This window comes from Sipha flava, unplaced genomic scaffold (assembly GCF_003268045.1).
Source record: "Sipha flava isolate LNK unplaced genomic scaffold, YSA_version1 34_pilon_pilon, whole genome shotgun sequence".
Lineage (NCBI taxonomy): Eukaryota > Metazoa > Arthropoda > Insecta > Hemiptera > Aphididae > Sipha > Sipha flava.
In genome coordinates, this window is record NW_020273045.1 from 3,450,132 (window position 1) to 3,469,877 (window position 19,746).

Consider the following 19,746-nt stretch of genomic DNA (forward strand, 5'->3'; position numbering starts at 1 on the left):
TGTTAGTGTTTCACATTGATGTTGTATTAAAAATTATGAAATTATTAACATATTTCATAGATTACATAAATGTTTTTAAGAGATAAATAATTTGAATTTTAAAACCGTGTCTTATCGATAAAGATTCAAGAATTATTGCGACATACATAGACGAGATAAAAAAAATATTAAATATTTGGAATAAAATATAAAATTTGAATATGTACAAGGTTAATCATGGGTAATCAAAGTAATTCATGAGTTAAATTACACCAGGCAAAAAGTAACAGAAATATAGTAGATTATTTAATAACTGTATATTATACTACTTTATTTATTAAGCAAACAATACAATTCTAAGTTATATTTAGTTATCCTTTTTCACCCGTTATAGCTAATTTTGAATGAATATTGTATGAAACAGTTTTAATTCGTTAAACTTAATAAGAAAAATTAAAATTTTGTTACTATGATAGTATTTATTTTGTTTAATGTTTAAAACTTTTATGTTTTAGCCTAAAAGTTTTTTGAAGTATTGGAAGTTTATGAGTAAAAATATTGATAACGGGTTTTTCTTTAATTTTGTCTCAAAATGCATTATGGCTTATATAATAAAAGTATGTGTTTTTTTTCTTAATCGGTTGAATAAATTTACTTTACTGTAAAACTTTTTCTTTTTTTTTTTTTTTGTTGAGTTAACCATTTTCTCAAGACTTCATCAAAAATTTGGTTAGTCTGTTTTTAGTTGTGTATACATACTTTTTATACTCAAAACGTATTTAAATTCAGTGTATATAGAGATCATTAAGACAATATGTCTTTATAATTACGTAATTTAAATTTTGAATTTATTTATATATTTTATTTAGGAATATGTTACTTTATTTTCTTTATTAAGTTTATTATAAGCGTCTTTCATCGTTTTGTTTATTACCTTGCATTTTATTAAACTCAGAGTATTTTATTACACTAGGTGCGGTCAGGTATACATGTAATGTGATATTGTGGTTAATCAACGTTGTTGACAAAAAATGATATTTGATACTTGTGTGACCCGTTCAAATTAGGTAGAATAGTACGGTAAATAATCTCTTTTAAGAGCTTTTTCATTTTGTTACTTTTCCATGTCAAATGATTTTCATAATGTATTTGTATACTTTTAAGATAGGTATATTTAAGTTGGTCATTTTATCGTAAAGGACTTTAAAAATCCCATAGTTTTTGATAAGCTAAAACAATAAGATGAAATTGGATTTGTTTTTAAAACCAATAAACGGCTTAATGAAAATGTAATTTGATCGCAAAATACTATAATGGCCAAATATTCATTCATAACTTGGAATTAAATTGTTTTATTAAAAAATAATCTTATTTTTTTTCTTTCATTTGTAGAGTATTGTTACTTCTGGACTCTAACGAATGAGTGTTTTTTTTGATTGTAATGAGGTCATTGATCTTGATAATAAGATTAATGTAGTTACATGGAGGTACAAAAATTCTATGCTTAAGTCCATGTTCAGCTATTTTGGCTTTCGACTATCAGTTTGACTTAAAATGTTATGCCGTAAAAAATATTGTGTAAGAAGTTGAAAATTTTCCATTGATAGTTTATCGATTGGAGAATGAAGAAAATTAGCGATTTTAAAGTCTCGAGCGTGTGATATCGCTGTGAGAACGATATAAATATGAATAAATCAGTCCCTACTTCCTACTTATTAAATATATCACTAATATATTATATATTTGTTATAAAAAGTATATAATAATGAAATATTACAATTAATTGCTACAATACTTTATTGAAACTAGTTTGTTAAAATGTAAAATTTTGATTTACTTTTTTTAGCCCTCTTTCCATTTGAAAATCCTATGTACGCCACTGCTTTTACATGTATCGTGCATCAAGTGTGGTCAACGTTTACCAAACACTGATGTCAACAATCACCGGTGTATGAACGCGTTAAGACCATTTTGTCAACATTCACTACGAATTTTGGTAAATGTGAATATACACCGGTGACTATCAACATTCACATACTGGGGTCATACACCTTAACACACACATATATATATATATATATTCATAGATAAATATTGTATTAAGATTATTCGTTTTTTCTGGTATTATATGATACTAAAGTTTTCGTAATAATACCATATTATGTCTACATGTAAAAAGAATTACCTTTAAGGTTTTGTTGACGAACTTTTTTTTTATGCAATGTAATCTCCATACTAAACTAAGATTTAATTTTTCAAACTGTAATTCAATATAAACAACAAAAAGAAAATGGATGCTAAATATTTTATGTCACGGCGTATGAATATGCAATTTCACACCACAAATGCGTTGGGTTGTGTTCCATCATGCTATAGTGAATTTATATTTTACATTTTGTAATAACATTAGAATATTATAAACTACCCTATTGGTTTTATAATAAATTGCACATAATATATATTATATTATATTAGTTATATCCATTTTGTTATGTTATTAAATAATATTTAAGTAAAATATTATAAAATTATGTACAGACAACGGTCAAAGTGTGGAGAAATTAAAACCTATAAATTATTAACCTTATTCAACCATAATGATAAAAATAAAAAATATTTTTGAATTCTGATAATATCATTCGTATATAAAATGTATTTATATTCATATTTATTGATGATCAATGGGTAGTTAGTAATTAATCAATTAGTAACCTTATTCAAAAAAGTAGATATTAAAACGTAGGTAGTAAAAATAATCAAGGAATAATTAACAAATTAACAATGAAAAGTAAAAAAAAAATCACGAAGAAAACAGACTAGGCTTATAAAAAACTAACAAAATCACACTTTTACTCACATGAAGTGTTAAATATATGAAAATCATATAAAATACCTCTATAAAAGTTTTAAAATATGTCTATTCTTCAAAAATATCGCACAAATAATAAAAATAAATAAACATCTACTCAAAATTGAGAAATTTACCTTATAAATATTTTTCAATAAGTGATTCAGTAAAAAATTAAATGAATGCATTTCACACTAGGACCAATGATAGTACAATTCTTCGTAACAACAGTATAAAACATTTATTATAACTAAACTTTTTATTAAATGAAAAAATTACAAAACGATATTATTGTGTTAGGTTGCGCACTATATCATAACGTTCATCATTGTTTTATGATTTCGAATTATATCAAAATGTTATTAAGGGATAAACAAAATATTGAACAGAAACGTCGGAAACAATACCGAGCTGGTATAAATAAACTAAAAGTTGAACCTGCTCTATTTACATTAAAAATCAAGTTAACCTAGTTTGGTGAACAATCTATAAAATTATTTGTCATAATTAATAGCTTAAATGATAGTATGATATTGAATATTAACACACCCGTCAATTTATTTTCAGATTATTTTAAGGTCTGTGAATTATAAGAATTTAAAATATTTAGTAGAACCAACGTAATTAAATATTTAATTTACTCACCATAACAAATTTAAAATTCAAATTTCATTATTTTACATCTTGGATTTTTTTTTATTTTATTATCCATTACTTTACCATTATTTTTAAACGAATTTTTTGGTTCTTATAGATACTATCATATTATTATTTTTGATAATTGATACTACTTGTTATTAAGATTATTGTATCACAATGTTAATACAGGGTTACATGTTATTATATGCATTTTTGTATAATTTTTATTTAAAAACTACGCATTAATTTATAACATTATCAGTATATTTCGAACAATGACGTAGTAAAGTTACCTCATTTTTAAAATATTATAGTTAATTGAACAACCAACCTTTCCACTTAACTAAAAATGTTGGCCTATGTAGAATTATATAACACATTTTTGTATTAATGATTATAATTTGTAATAGAAATTTCAGATGTAGAAACCTACATTTTGTAAAACTATAAATTGCGCACTTATATCTAACAGGAAGAAAATTACGCATTTTTAATTATGTAACTGTTTCATTTGTGTGTAGTAAACAGAGAAATATGACAAGTAGAGCTTAGATAAATGTTCATTATTTTTAATAAACGTACGATATTTGCTTTAGAAATTACTACTCAATTTGATAAGAATCATCTTTAAACAAAGAAAATCTTGAACATTAAATTATTATTAAGTTTATAAATTATGTTTAGTTAGAATGGAAAGTAAAAATCTAAGAACAAATAGCTTCAGCAATATTTTATAAAGTAGCGTTATTGACTTAATTGTATACCATTGTTTAATAACGTTGCCAATATTTTCAAAAGTATTTACATAAATTTCAAGAACGTATATGTCCAAGTAAAACAGAAATAAATTTATATTTTTTTTGTGCCAATAATTGTACGCTTTACCATATTTTCAATATAAAGGTTTAAAGATAAAATGTTTATTTTTGTTTTTGTTTTAGAATAATGGGAAATATTCAATCAAGTATGGATATAATTTTATAATAATTTCTGTTGTACGCAACAAATTAACATTATTGAAAGGTAAAATATTAATAACATAACGAGTAGATCTACAAGGTGTGACAATAAAATAACGTGACTTTTTAAATATAACCTAAATTTATAAAACGATTATTGAAATATGATTAGGAAACACTTATCTAAAAGTACTATAAATACTGATGAAATCGGTTAATTTTCTTATACGTTAGTAGCCTTGTTATTAGTGCGAGTTCGACTATACTGCCGAAAAATGTTAGATATAAAAATCGAACAACGTGTTAACATTAAATTTCTTGTTAAATTAAAAAAAACTGCCACGGAATCATTTCGTATGTTATGTGAAATTTATGGTGAATAATGTTTATCAAGAGTTCGCGTTTTTTAATGGCACAAACGATTTTGCAGTGGAAGAGAAGACGTCGAAGACGATGATCGTTCTAAACGTCCTTCGTTCGTTCAAAACAATCGAAAACGTTGAAAAAATCGACAAAATTATTCGGCAAGATCGTCGATTAAGTGTTAGAGCTGTAGCAGAAATGATAAATATTGATAAAGAAAGTGTTCGTAAAATTTTAGTTGAAAATTTAAATATGAAAAAAATGTGTGCTAAAATGGTCCCTAAAAATTTGAAGATCGATCAAAAATTAAATCACAAAGAAATTTGTTCTGACACCTTAAAAATCATCAAAGATGATCCATCTTTTATAAATAATATTATTATGTATGTTGAAACATGAATTTTTACATATGATCCTGAAACTAAAAGACAATCCATGCATTGGAAGACACCAACTTCCCCAAGAATGAAGAAAGCACGAATGAGCAAGTCGAAATTCAAAGCAATGCTCATTGTTTTCATTGACATTAAGGGAATAATTTTTGTTGAATGGGTTCCTAATGGGCAACCTGTCAATCAATATTATTATAATGAGGTATTAATAAAATTAAAAAAACGTGTTAGAAAAAAAGCGACCAGATCTGTGGAAGAATGGCTGGGTTCTTTACCAAGACAATACTCCAGTTCACAGTGCATTTTCAATTCATCGTTTTTTAACTGAAAAAAATATTTCTATACTTCAACATCCCCCGTACTCGCCAGACCTTGCTCCTTGTGATTTCTTCTTATTTCCAAAAATTAAAAGTTTATTAAAAGGAACCCATTTTCAAACGGTTGATGACGTAAAAATAAAAACGGCAGAACTTCTAAAAGGGCTGACTGAAAGAAATAGGCAACATTTTTTTTCAAGAATGGCAGCGACGTATGCAACAGTGTGTTGATGCTGAGGGTAGATACTTTGAAGGTGACAATCATTAAATTGTAAAATTTTAAAAATAAATAACTTTGATAGTTAATCATTGATCTTTAAAACTTACTACAAAATATCTATCAAGAATTCATAACCAACATTTTACTCTATTATTAATAAATTATGAATGTGGACCTAAGAGCAAATAAATACCAAATGTCATTAATCTATCGACCAAATAAAGTTAAAACACTAATTATAAAATAATATCATAGACTAGATATTTATTATAAATTGTGATACTATTGTATTGTTACTATTACAATTTGTATTGTTTGTGATCTCTAATCATTCTTCATGCATGAGTATTTTATATATTTGCCTATATATGTATTAAAAAAGGAAATGTTGCTTAGACTACAAACCTTTAATGAATTATATTTTATTCAATGTTAGAATAGATGTATAACTTAAATATATATGTATCGCAATCAATTAAATTTCTGTGGCAGAACAAATAATTCACTTGTATATAAATCAAATAAAACAAAAGCGAATTAATAAATACACTGGTCACTAAATAATTTTACACAAAGGCACACAACGGTGACTATATTATATTTAATTTAGAAATAAACTTTACTTATTTATTGTTACGTACTGTTTACAATAATTGTACTGGTAAATGTTTTTTATCAAATCAGTGAGAAAAAATTTGTAAAAATAAATATAAAATACATGGTAGAAAATGATAATGGTTAAAAATATAGTAGAGAAATTTGTTACTTAGGGTCGGTCACTTATCACTCTTCAATCGTATTGAGTAAATTCCAAATCTGCCGTATCATATTATATGCTATTAATTTTAATTTTGATAAACCATAAAATTTGAAGCAAAATTACAATCCAAACATCATAGTTAATATTTAAAATATTGTTAAAATTAGTATTTTGCGGTTTTTTAACTTCTTATAATATTGATCATTATTCCGGAGTTGTTCAAAAGTCATTTGTTTAAAGAAATTTAAAAAAATAATATTTTTGAAGGAACGTTTGTATTTTATCCGATTGATTCGGCTACGTAAAATATTTGAATCGTTTTTACTTTATAAAAAAATAGAAACCCAAAAAAGTAACTAGCCGTTAATGATATTTATTTTAGTTTTTCAATTTTTTTTTTTTTTTTTTAATAAATTTGTATATTTAGCTATAAATATATTTTAAGTGTTGATATATGATTCCTCAGACATTTCTTAAATATTTATATATTTATGCCAATGTTGAATTAATTATGTCTCGTTAGGGTTCGAAGATTAATAAGACATAAATATTGTAGGTATGCATTGTGATATTTGTTTAATTTTTTACTTTTTTTTAAAAAAACTTTGTTTAGAAACAAAACTCTAAATCAAATAAAATACTGGTGTTTAAAAAAATCATAGGATTTTTTTTTTTTTTTATTGTAAAAAAAGTTGTAAAACTGAGTAATAATGAATCAATAAAAATTAACGTTTTAAATAGATTCCTATTTCATTCGGTATCGTTGAAAATTTTATTCATATGGGGGGTCCATAAAATGTTTCCAGGATAGACAGATTTCTGGTTTATTTAGAATTAACTAATTTCGTTTTGAAAAGATTTTATTTTATTATTATGATAAAATAATAAAGCATTTATTTTATAATAAAATTAGTTAAATTAATATGTGTATAAATCATTTTAATATTCAATTTGTGTTTTTTTTTTAGTTTTTAATTAGTAAATTTTCTGTCATTTAGTTTACATTTTTTAACAGCGATATTAACAACTATATTTTTTAATTAAATTTTAATTTATTTGTAATTTATTTCAACATAATAGTATATAATATATACTCTTTAATATCATTTAGATTTCAATTTTTGAATAATATAATACACAGTTGTGTACTGAATTAATCAGAAAACTGTAGAAGTTGTAACTAGCGATTTTTTTAATTTTTTTTTTACATGATGTTTGTCGATATAATCTCAATGAAACGAAACTTCCCAAACGCGGAAACAAAAAAATGTTTTTCATTAAGTGACATTCAAAAGTATTATTATTTAAAAATGCATTAATATTTATTGATTTTATTAAATTCATATACCTACATAATACTAAGTTACGCAACAGTATATGTCAGGTTTAAATTGTTCATGTGTTGCACGTAGGTAGTGTATATTTAGTACTATAAATATATATCTTCATATAGGTAATATATAATATTTGATTTTAGCAATTAATTATCAATAAATCACTTATAATAATTATATTAATAATATTTAATAAAAAAATTAAATCACTTTAAATTCAAATAATATAATTTTAATATATTTTATGGAAATATAATAATTAATTTATACATAAAAAGTTATTTGAAAACAAAACCTTGATTACACGAAAAAAGTGTAGGTACCGATAATTCGGAATTTTCTCGGTATATTCAATAAACCGAAAAACCTTACGATATGGTATTTTTCCATCATGACTCATCTTAGACGGAGTTCATTGTAATTTAGATTTAATCAAAAAAAACTTATGGATGAATGGTTATGATAACAAGAGCAATTCGCCTTTTTGTTTTCTCATGAAAACTACTAATAATTATGTTTCATAATTTGAGAAGTAATAAATAGTTACAGGAAAATAAATTTATTTAGAATTGTAAAAAATGTCATATTTATTCTTGAATTCTAGTTCAAATAATATTATATAACATTCCACATTCGATGCATATACATGTTATAACCTAAGAGTCCAACTTAAATCGATTTTCATACCTGTATAGAATGTCGTAATCGTTAAGTTACCAACAGGAAAAGTACAATGGCCTTATAGTATTGTATTGATGATATTTGTCCTCTTTTTCAACGTTTAATTTAAAAAGGAACGTTGAAAACCGAACAGAAATAAAAATATAATAGCCAAAATCGTCTTTTTTATGAAATACTGAAAAGCTCTAATTGAGTTTGAAATATAATTGGACCAAGTCAATTAATTTCACTTATATTTTAAAACTAAAATTAGGGTGTGTATATAATGTAATTTATTCATATCAAAATATCCTATTAGTTAATTTCGATTTCCTGTAACTCAGCTGATTTAAGACTTTTGCCATTTTTTAATTTTTAAATTATGGAGCTGTTGAAATATTGAAATACAATAGAACCATTTAAAACACTCTCCTTCATAATATGCTATTTTTTACGAGTCTCTTGATATTGACAACGTTAAACATATAATGAATTTTTAATAATACGCTCTATATTACCAGATATGACGCTCGCCTTGTCAATGATGTTAATATGAAGTTATAAATCCTGCTTGGATGACAGGTGATATTTTTGTGTCTTGGATAAAACAATTATACCTCTTTTTTGAGAAACAGAACAGGAACATTTTTCTGTTTGTAGATGATTGTTCTGCAAATCCTACTAAAATTCTACTTGAAAACATAGAATTTGGTTTTTTACCCCCCAAATGCAACAAGTAAAATACAGCTTCTAGATCAAGGAATATTAAAGTTTAAAACAAAAATACAAAAAAAAAAGTTGGTTTTACAATACTTGAAAGAAATGGAGAGTAAAAGTCCTGCGAAAAAACCGCTATTTACTAGTGGGACCCAGAGACCCTTATTTAGTCTAGTTAGATCACATTGTTTTTTAAGTAGTACAGTCGTTGGATCACACTATTTTTCAGGTAGTGTACTAGTTGGGTCCTACGATCTTACAAGTACTACTCTATTTGGATCCATAAAAAAAAAAGAAATTTCGCTTCTCATTTTTACAGACCTAGGACTGTCAGTTATTTATAAAATCGAACACAAATATGATTTTTTTTTTTTTTTTAAGTTTCTTATATATAGTAAATAAATATATAAAATGAAATAATAAATAAAAAATTCTAAAATGTACCCAATTGTTAAAAATTTAAATGATAGAGCTTTAACAAACTTAAATATATTAATTTTTTAACATTATCAAGTGTATCAATACTTGTAACAGGTTTTATTGTTGTAGTGATCGGACCGAACTAGTATGTTATGATTTTTATAATCGGACCGAACTCATATGTTATTTTTTTTATAATCGGACCCAATTAGTTTTTTATCTTTATCATAAATATTATCTAGGATACGTCCGAAAAAACTTGATATACTTGATGTATTACATAACGTTTCAGCAACATGGGTTGAAATTACGGCTAATGACATAAAAATTCTTTTCGAAAAGCAAAATTTATTGATGGTGATAAAAAGAAAAAACCAGTGAAGATTTTCAAGAGTTGGAGGTTTTAGGGTATGCAAAAATTGATAAGGACGTCGCCTACAAGTAACACTAAAGGCATTGACCATATAGTTACTAATAAAATTCCATTAGCTGAAATAATTTCAATGGAAGAAGAAAACAAGGAGGCGGAAGAGGATGATACAACACCGCATTTTCCAGTAACAAATACACTTGATCATGTTAATGAGAAGATTAATTGCATCTTTTGATAATGCTGACGAAACGTTGTATCATCTTAATATAATTGAGACCTTGCTCTATTCTAAAACATAAGACATGTGAAACAAACAAAAATCGATGATTTTTTGAAAAAGGCAATAAAAAATAATATATAATATAAATGCAATAATTTACAATGCAAAGAAAAGAATATAAAATGTATATAATATGATATAAACATTTTTTTGTTCCCGTGTAATACAATTTCTTATTTAAGACGCTATTTTGAATTGGTTCTTTGGATAGCATCTTAAATGGGTTCTACTATATTTTATATAATATTATATAATTAATTTTTTTATTTTTAGTGTAAGACGTATTATAAATAATACTTATTTTTAAATTTTCTTATTTATGAAATTTAAAAAGAAATATTTAAATGTATCTTATATGTATTGTAATTGAAATAATGATAATAAATAGTGAGAAACTTATTTTATTTTTCGAATCTTATAATGCTAAATGCATGTGTTTATAATATTAATAATAGTTAGTGAAAATAATGATTACTTATTTTCTGTATCTCGTTGAATTTTTTTTTTTTGAATTTCTGTGGTTGAAAATTCGGTGTTTTCATAAAAATCTTTACAATAATTAACTGTTATTATAAATAAGTAAGAAAATTGTGAACTATCAGGTTCATTTAGGACTAGAAAAAAAAAAGTAAAATAATGTTAAGAGATTCTTTTATGTTTCGGTATTAAAAAATCTTAATTAAATAATGTAAATGTATTATATTGAGGTTGTTAATATAGGGTTTAATGTAGAAAAACCTTTTAAACAAAGCGTGTTTGATTAAGTGTAATTTTTTTTGTTTACGTTTTTATAATTATCGGTCATGATTGAATTTATAGTTTTTAATATTTTAATCATATTAAATATTTTTTGAAATTCATGGTACACATTTAATAATCAACATTCAATCCGACCGCTACTATAAAGACTTATTTTTAGTAAAATGTATCGTGTAAGTTCTAAACTTGTAGTTGAGCTTTGTGTGTGCATATAATCATTTTTGCTTTTCATAGAATAACAAGTTTGTTTTATATTATTTTGTATTATGAATTATTATTTATAAAACAATAGCACCTATAAATACCATGACATGGCGTAGAGCGAATAGACATACGGGTTTTTCATTTGCTGACAAAAGTCGATACGTCGTTCGCGGAGCGCTTTGCGTATATTTATTACTTTCTGCGTTGTTCATTCCAAACAAACGGAAAGCTGCACAATATACTTCCAGGTCACTGCAGCGTTTAAATTATTATTGCGCATACTTTGTGTATATTTATTCCGTTTCGATCATATAGGAATTAGAATATTTATGTTTATTTTTTACAACGTTCGGCCGGTGGCTATACCGGAATGTTCCACGCGATTGGATTATTCGTCACACCACTAATCAAAACGCGATCAAATCGACCGTTTCGATATAAATAATCGCACACGTGAGTATTAAATATTTTTCAAGTACCACAGTTATCGTTGTGGAATTGAGAGCAGGTAAATACGGTGGTAGTAGTGAGGGGGGTGTCATTAGTGCGTTTTTACCCGTGGAACACGATGTCATTGCGCTCGTTTTCAGCCGATATCTGGTGCAAGCGGTATCCACAACAGGTACCTTTAATCCTACTTATACACGCAAAATAAATAAATAAAATCAACATTTGACGCGTGGATCATCTGAATTCTGAATTGAAATTTCCCGCGGGAAAACCGTATGTTCTGGTATGAATTTTTTTTTTGTTATTCGACGGTGGAATGTGCCTTTAAACCTACGTATATGATACGGGCAAATTCGAAATTGGTCAAACGTCAGAAATACCCGGGAAAAATAATCCATGGGCAAAATGGCATATTTCGGCTTTTGCCCGGGCAAACCTAGTTGTCACCAACCTCATTTAGACAAAACCGTAGCGTTTTAAATATCCACGCTAATATTAAATTCAAATAGGTAGTGACTTTTATCATACGATTTTATTACGATTATTAATTATCACATACATCCTTATCGTATTTTATCAACTCGTTTTAATATACAATATTGTACTGTATTCGTATTATACTATGTGCTTATATTAGTACGTATTTAGAAACGGCTGACGGAATGTATGTGTTTTATTTGAAAACTAAATTTGAAAAAAAATAGTGAAATTACAAAAAATGAATTTAGTGTTCTAATAAGTGATACAAGATACGATAAACTCATAAAAGAGGTAAAACAAGTAAAGAAATTAAAAGAAAACAACAATCGAATATAGGCAACTAAATAGATTTGACGTACTCATAATCGGTGAGTCTAAAATTAATATTTCCATCAAGTAAAACCAATGGAGATATTATATATTTTGTAAAACGCAATAAAATATTCGATATACTGCACATGACTCTTATAAAATGTGGTCATGGGGGTCAAAACCAAATTTAGCAGTCAATAAAACAAAAATACAAAAACATCAGAGATATAATTTTACTGTATTTACAGTTATGTGAAATATATATTAAATAACATGCTCATCCCAAAAAAGGTTTGGTAGGTAATAAAACTAATTTTATCTAAAATGATTAATTCTTGCATTCAAGTTGATATGCATATATGTAAAGTACTAAAGATAGTGATTTTATTTGATCATTTTAATAAGTTTATTTCTTTACGACTGTTAAAAATAAAAACTGCAAGTGAAGTTGCATATAATCTTATAGATAATTTTTTTTATTTGGAGCTCCGTGTATACTACATTCGGAAAATGATAGAGAGTTTGTAAACCAAATTATAAATGATTTGAGGGATGAATTAAAAATAATACACGAGAAACCACGTCATTCGCAAAGCTAGGAGAGTGTTGAACGAACTAACCGGGACATTGAAAATATCATTTATGTCTGGGTGAAGGAAAATCAGTTAAGAAAGTCGTAAGATTTTGTCAATTTGCTAAAAATATTGAATATCAAACAACAACTTTATGCAATTTTGTTTGGAAAAAAAAATTAGTCTTCAATTAAATATGTCATTTTTATCCAATGATTTTTATAAAAAATGTAAATGACGATAATGGTTTACTACAATTTGTAGAAAATGAGAATAAATATGAAATAAAGTTTATAAATGATAATGAAACAGAAGTTTTAAATGAAAACTATTCTGGACAAAAACAAAATTTTAAAGAATCACGGGAAAAAGATTCTGATGGACTAATGGCGCAAGTGAAAAAAATTAAACTAATGAGTAAAAATAAATTTTCACTTTTAACAGTATAAACAGTGGAAATTCCAGTGCCTTTTGTTGATCGAGAAAAGTTGATGCAAATAACGTGTTTGGTGTCACATTAAGTATTACTATCGTCAGTAATTCTATAAAATAGGAATCAAAAATGTAATTTCGTCATTACTATATGCCAAAAATTAGAAATTTCAATGTAAGGAACAATTAATTACCAGCAATAATGTACCAAATATCGAAATACCATCGAGGACTACTAGTATTCGAAATTAATTAACTGGATGACAAGGATTTATTTTTTGTTTTTGGAAATCTAAGTGCAATACAGGAAGATGTAAATGTAAACTGTAAAACATTTGCTGTAGATTAATGCTATGATTCCAATATGTGTAGCAGCAACAAATAAATAAAAATACATTTTTATCTTATTTTTTCAATTATATGTACTACATTTTTAATTTTTTAAACTAACATTGTACGAGTACTTGATATAATTACGTTTTAATTATTATTTAAGTGTATTCAACTATGTTTGTAAAATAATATTTATTTTATAATTATTTGTATTTACTGTAAATATTTAAGACGCCACGGTATTGCCCTTACAAAAAAGTCACTATTCAGTTTTGCCCAAATGAGATTGGTTACAACTAGGTTTGCCTTTAAAAAAGCTAAATTATACCATTTTGACCAAGGATTGTGGTGATTCGCGTTTTGCCCGGGAATTTTTGAGATTTGCCCGATTTTGACTTTTGTCCGTAACATATATACATAGTTATAAATTGTATGCTTTGTTCGATCGATCAATATAAGTGTACTATTTTAGTTCTATTTACCGAGCGTGTTGTCAAATTATATACATGCATATATTTGTGTGTGTGTGTGTGTGTGTGTGTGTGTGTGTGTGTAGATACTTAGTGGTTGTTTAAAATCTAAATATTAGATTGCAGTATTCGTCGGAGGAAAACACTAAAAGAATAACTATTGCAATTATTGCGTGACTCGTGTTTATCTGCAATGCGCCTACCCTCTCATTCGTATCGGACCCCGAAACGATGTCTGACGTTCTCTCTACCAGATAGTTCATTATACATATTTTTATAAAACACACACGTATATGCACCTATATATTTCATTAGTAAATCTGAACAGAAATGCGCACGACTAAAATATGTACTTGAACATTTATATCAACTGTGGTAATATCATTTTTGCGGGTCTACCAATTATAGTATATTGCAAAATAATCATACATTTAGTACAAGATTTTACTTTTATTTACTTATTTGTGTGATACAATTAAGTTACAGTAATTTTTACGAACGTAACGCAATGGTATTGATTTGAAATGAATATGTGAATATCACTTTACAACAATATAGGACTTATAGGTATCTTCGTCCCTTAGAGCTAAAGAATTTTGTTTTCTTACATTTTGATCATCGAATATTTTCACTTATGTATAGTTGAATGTTTTCAAATAAATGGTTAATTAACAATTTCACTTTAGATTTTTCCGTCGCTTGAGAGGTTATCAAGCAGAGGAAACAGTTTTCATAACCCATTATCATGGTTTTGCTTATAGTACACAAAGAGAGATATCAAGGAATATGCCGGGAAGAGTGTTTTGTTTTAATATTTTTTTTTACTTTGTTTTTCGTATTATTAAAAAAATAATAATAATAATAATTTACATAACTTGGCGGGTCAGAAAGAATTTTCAACAGTTGGTATTCGACCCTCTAATTGTTGTACCACATGATCGACCACGATGTGACGTATTCTAGTGTTTATGTATTGGAATGAGGTGGAAGAGGAAGCAGAAAAACTGCTATTTTATGGTAATAGAACTTTATTTATTTTATTTTATTTTTAATATCACATATTGTAAAAATATTTGTACCGTTAAATTCGGGGCTGCCATAAAGAAAACACCAATAATCGTATTTAAAACAAATTATGATAATATTAAGTATTTATGTATAATTAGATTATAATAAAATTAAGGTATACTTGTTTAATATTTTATTAGTTTTTAATACAATTTTTTCTATAAATATATTATTAAATGGGATTATTTTTAAACCACTTAAAGAAAAAAGTAATGTAGCCAAAACGCAATCGTATGAATAGGTTTTCTTAGAAAGCTACATTAAGACCAATAACTTTTTATTATATGTTATTATCGCGTATATTAATACTAGGTATTCATTGTTTTCCTCATTTACTATATATAAATAAATCATTATTATAAAAGGCTTTAACTAAAGGAAGAATTTATATAATATCATACTATTATACGTAATATGCTATATTTATTATACGTTTTTGAAAAACTGAATTTTCAGGTTCAAAAAATCAATGGACTGTTGAATTTTAAATTAGATTTTGAAAAAAAATTAAATTAATTTTCAGATTTCTAATGATAGAACAGTTTTTTTTTGTAACAATAGTAAAAAAATTACTGAATATTTAGAAAACACGAATACTGTACATCTTACAGTTTTTTTTGTTAAAAAAAGTTTTCCGTTAATTCCCGAGTAAAACAAATTAAGTAGAATTCCTAGAATCCTATTTTCTTCAACCGAATTCTCGATGGTTATTCACTCGCGCTTAGAGCTTCTACTCAAACAATAGGGTACAGATATGAATTGAAAAACATCCCTGTAAGATCGATACATTCTTCGTTTCACTAAGAATGTAAAACGCATACATTGTTACATTGAAAAGCTAATAATATTGATGAAAAGAATAAAATAAGTTTAAAACGAGTATATATAGTTCGAGGACAGTTTTTACACTTACACGTTCAGAAGTGTCATTTATTTTGCACCTATTGTGACAAATATGTCACATCACTTTTGAAAAAGAATATCTTAAGTACACCACTGAGCACAATACACCCGCCATAAAAATAATTATGTGACGTGACTATACTGACTATATTGACACAAAGTAGAATCGATACGACGAAAAATAAAAAGATTTCCAGGAATATCGTGATGCACCGATATGGTAATACGTGGTTTGCAACATGAATAGATGATACTCGTGTATACCCGAGACACTACTTTTGCGAATAAATTAATCAGATCTCCGGAACGGGTTCAACACATCCGTTTGAATTTTTTCGTGTACTTGAAGTATTTTAATAAATAGTAAATTAATAAATGTTCATATGCAAATAGTAATGTATTACCTCTAAAAAAACGGCACTCGAGTCGTCGAAACGTTATTTTCCGATTAGATCGACCACTCGCATAAAGCATGGTTCACACTAGTCAGACACGTACTGACAGACACCGTACCACAAAATATTATAATTATTTGTTTGAATTTAAATAATTTTAACGTTTCCGTTCCGTTCATACACGTAGCAATACGACAGAATCAGTTCGGCATTCCGCAGAGCGAGAATGTTTTGTCAGCACGGCTCATTTTCATGGGCGTATTTTAGGGGTGGGCGAAGACGCTATCGCCCCTCTGAATCCATATTTAAGGAATTGATTATGTGTAAGATACACAAATTTTTTTAATTTGGATCATTTTATAATGAAATCAAATTACACGTTGCTGTGAATACTGAATTGGGCTTTTTGCCAGGTCCATACTTGGTGAAAATCAAATAAAAACACAAGCGTAACTTTCAAAACACAGACAGGTGTTAAAATAGAACTACACAAAAGTTGATTCTAAGCTTTAGATTAAAAAAAAAAATTACATTATTAAGGTTTCACCTGATTTAAATATTACCAAAAAATTTAACCTGTTAATGTTGAGCCTGAATCGAAGAAAAAATGTGAGTCCCCCCCCTCCCTAGGAAGTAAGTCTAAATACGCCCCTGCTCTTGTGTGAACCGGTCTGAACAGGTCTGTGTGAACGAAGAACAGACATAATCGTCTGCTGTCGATGTTCACTGGGAAAACTATTTGCATTCACAAATTTTTAAAGTACACACCTATAGAGTTTTCATTGATTTCAATTTTTTTATATTTCTCATACGTGATGAACATAGAATTATTAATCGAACTCGTCGGAGACCAAGAATGGATCTATGCGTTGTCACATAAAAAAAAAAAAAAAAAAAATTGGTACGATTTTGGACGGTGCGAATCATTCTTATTCCCCCGAGACCCTTCGGTTTGGCGAGGTGACCGTCGTAAGGCGACGGCGTTTCACCGCTGTTGTCACGGAGTCCGGAGGAAAAAGAAGGGCTTTGCGTGTCCGTACGGTTTTAGCCGTGCGCGAAACGCGCGTATGTGGCCGGAAAATGTGGGCGGTCGCGCGCAAGAAGATCGGCCGGGCGCGTGCCGACGCGACGCGCCAAGAAACGAGAACAACCGCGACGACGGTGCGCGCGTACCACGGGTTCGCGACGTACCTGCGCGATCGAACACGAACCGGCGACACGCAGCGTACGGCGTACTCGCACGCGCGCAGCACACCCACACGGGCTCCGGAGCGGCCGACTACGATTCCGCCGCGCGCGCCGCGTCGTGTGCCCTGGCTACCGACGCCGTTTACGTTTTGACGTGTGTACACTCGTGCGTCTGCTGCTCGCGCGGACGACACACGCGGTGATCTGTTCGCCACCGCCGCCGACGTCGACACACCGTATTTGACCGCCGATAACCTGCTCGTACACAGATATAAATATTTGTTTCTGTCCACCACTTTTGCTCTCTCTCTCTCTCTCTCTCTCTCTCTCACTCACTCTCTCTCTTTCTCTCTTTCTCTATTTGTCCCGATCGGACGACGGTCGTTTTCCTCCCTTCTCGTCCGTCTCCTAACGTGTCGACTCCGCACCGAACGTATTTATCCGATGTTTAACACAAGGAATTAAAATATGCGCACGTGTATTTTTGAGTACATATATACATGCTTATATAAGTGTGGTTAAAATGAAGTACAGGTAAGTGGTGTCACTTTAAATAATTTAAGTCGTCCGTGTGTGTTTTTCGATTTTAAAATTTGAACCAGTTGGTGTGGACTTGGACCACGCACTGGGTAACCCTTGCAATCGATTTTCGTTATTTTCCCATTATCCACTAATATTATTTTTCATATTTACATGTGCGTGTGCATGTATATTTATATATATATAATATGCCATCAAATGGATTTCGTTATCGATGTATTCGGTTTTGATGCTATTGTAATGCCTTGTTTTTTTTTTCGCGATTTTGTTAGTAATAAAAATAAATCCCCCTGTCAGTGGATATTCAACGTTCTCGGGTACTGTACCGGACAGTTTTATCCTTTTTTTTTCATTTCATCATAAAATGAAAATATGGAATAGATGCTTAGTATTTGAATTTTAGACGAATAATGAAATAATACTCTCAACGTGCGAAATCCGATCTAATTGATATTTCAAATTTTAAACTTGAAATAATCGTACAATTGTGGAAAAAATCAAATTTTATCAAATGTATTATTTAATAGTATTGTAGTAAAATTAAACTGCCAAATTCAGTTATCGAGTTAATATTAAAACATGTTCAAGAGTAAGAACAATCAAATATAAGAATCTGTAAACGAGTGATTTGATTTCGGGGTTTTAAATTTAGTTCGTAAATGAAAAAAAAAAAACTAAATTTTATATAAAATAAAGGCTTATAAATGAATGATATAACCATTTATAACCCCATATATTTTTAACTTCAATGTGTTTGTAGTCGTATATTGTTCGGAGCTTATGTATATAAGGGATTTATTGCAGATATGTAAATTTGTACGTAGGTGTATTGATATTTTCTTTAATTTAAGATCGATATGAAACAATTATTATAATGAAAACAAAACATGAAATATTATTTTTTTTTTATAATGTTTTGTTACCAATGAATGATCGATTCTTGATTATTATTTATGTATAGAAATATATTAGATTTTTAAATATCTTAAAATTAATTATTTATGTATACTTTAAGTATAAAATTAAAAATAAGTAAAAATAAAAAAAATATGAAGATAATTATTGTAATTCAGGTAAAACTGTCTGTAGAAATTTCTATAAATTCTTCTATATATACAGAGTTCCCGTCAAAAAATAAAATATTCAAATCATATCGTTAACCAGTAAAAACCATTTATTGAATAAGCAATGTTAATATTATATTTTTAACCTTTATTGGTGTCTGTTTACCCGATTTTATAATACCTACTATTCATATAATTATATAACCTATCAATATTATATGTCGTACTATTCAACAACAGAAAATGAAATAAATTAGCTTTATTATACTTTATTCAAAATTAATATATTTTAAAATCGTTAAAGTAATTGGTAAA

At 27.6% G+C, this 19,746-nt stretch overlaps 1 protein-coding gene across 1 annotated transcript in view; it reads left to right on the plus strand.

Moving 5' to 3' along the window:
• Nucleotides 1-17,819: 17,819 nt before the first annotated feature.
• The window catches only part of LOC112687370 (FMRFamide receptor-like), a 106,055-nt gene continuing 104,128 nt past the window's right edge, over nucleotides 17,820-19,746 (plus strand). The window contains exon 1 of the mRNA XM_025560027.1: nucleotides 17,820-18,361. The gene's annotated coding sequence lies outside the window, so the exon portion shown is untranslated. The remainder of the gene's footprint in view (nucleotides 18,362-19,746) is intronic.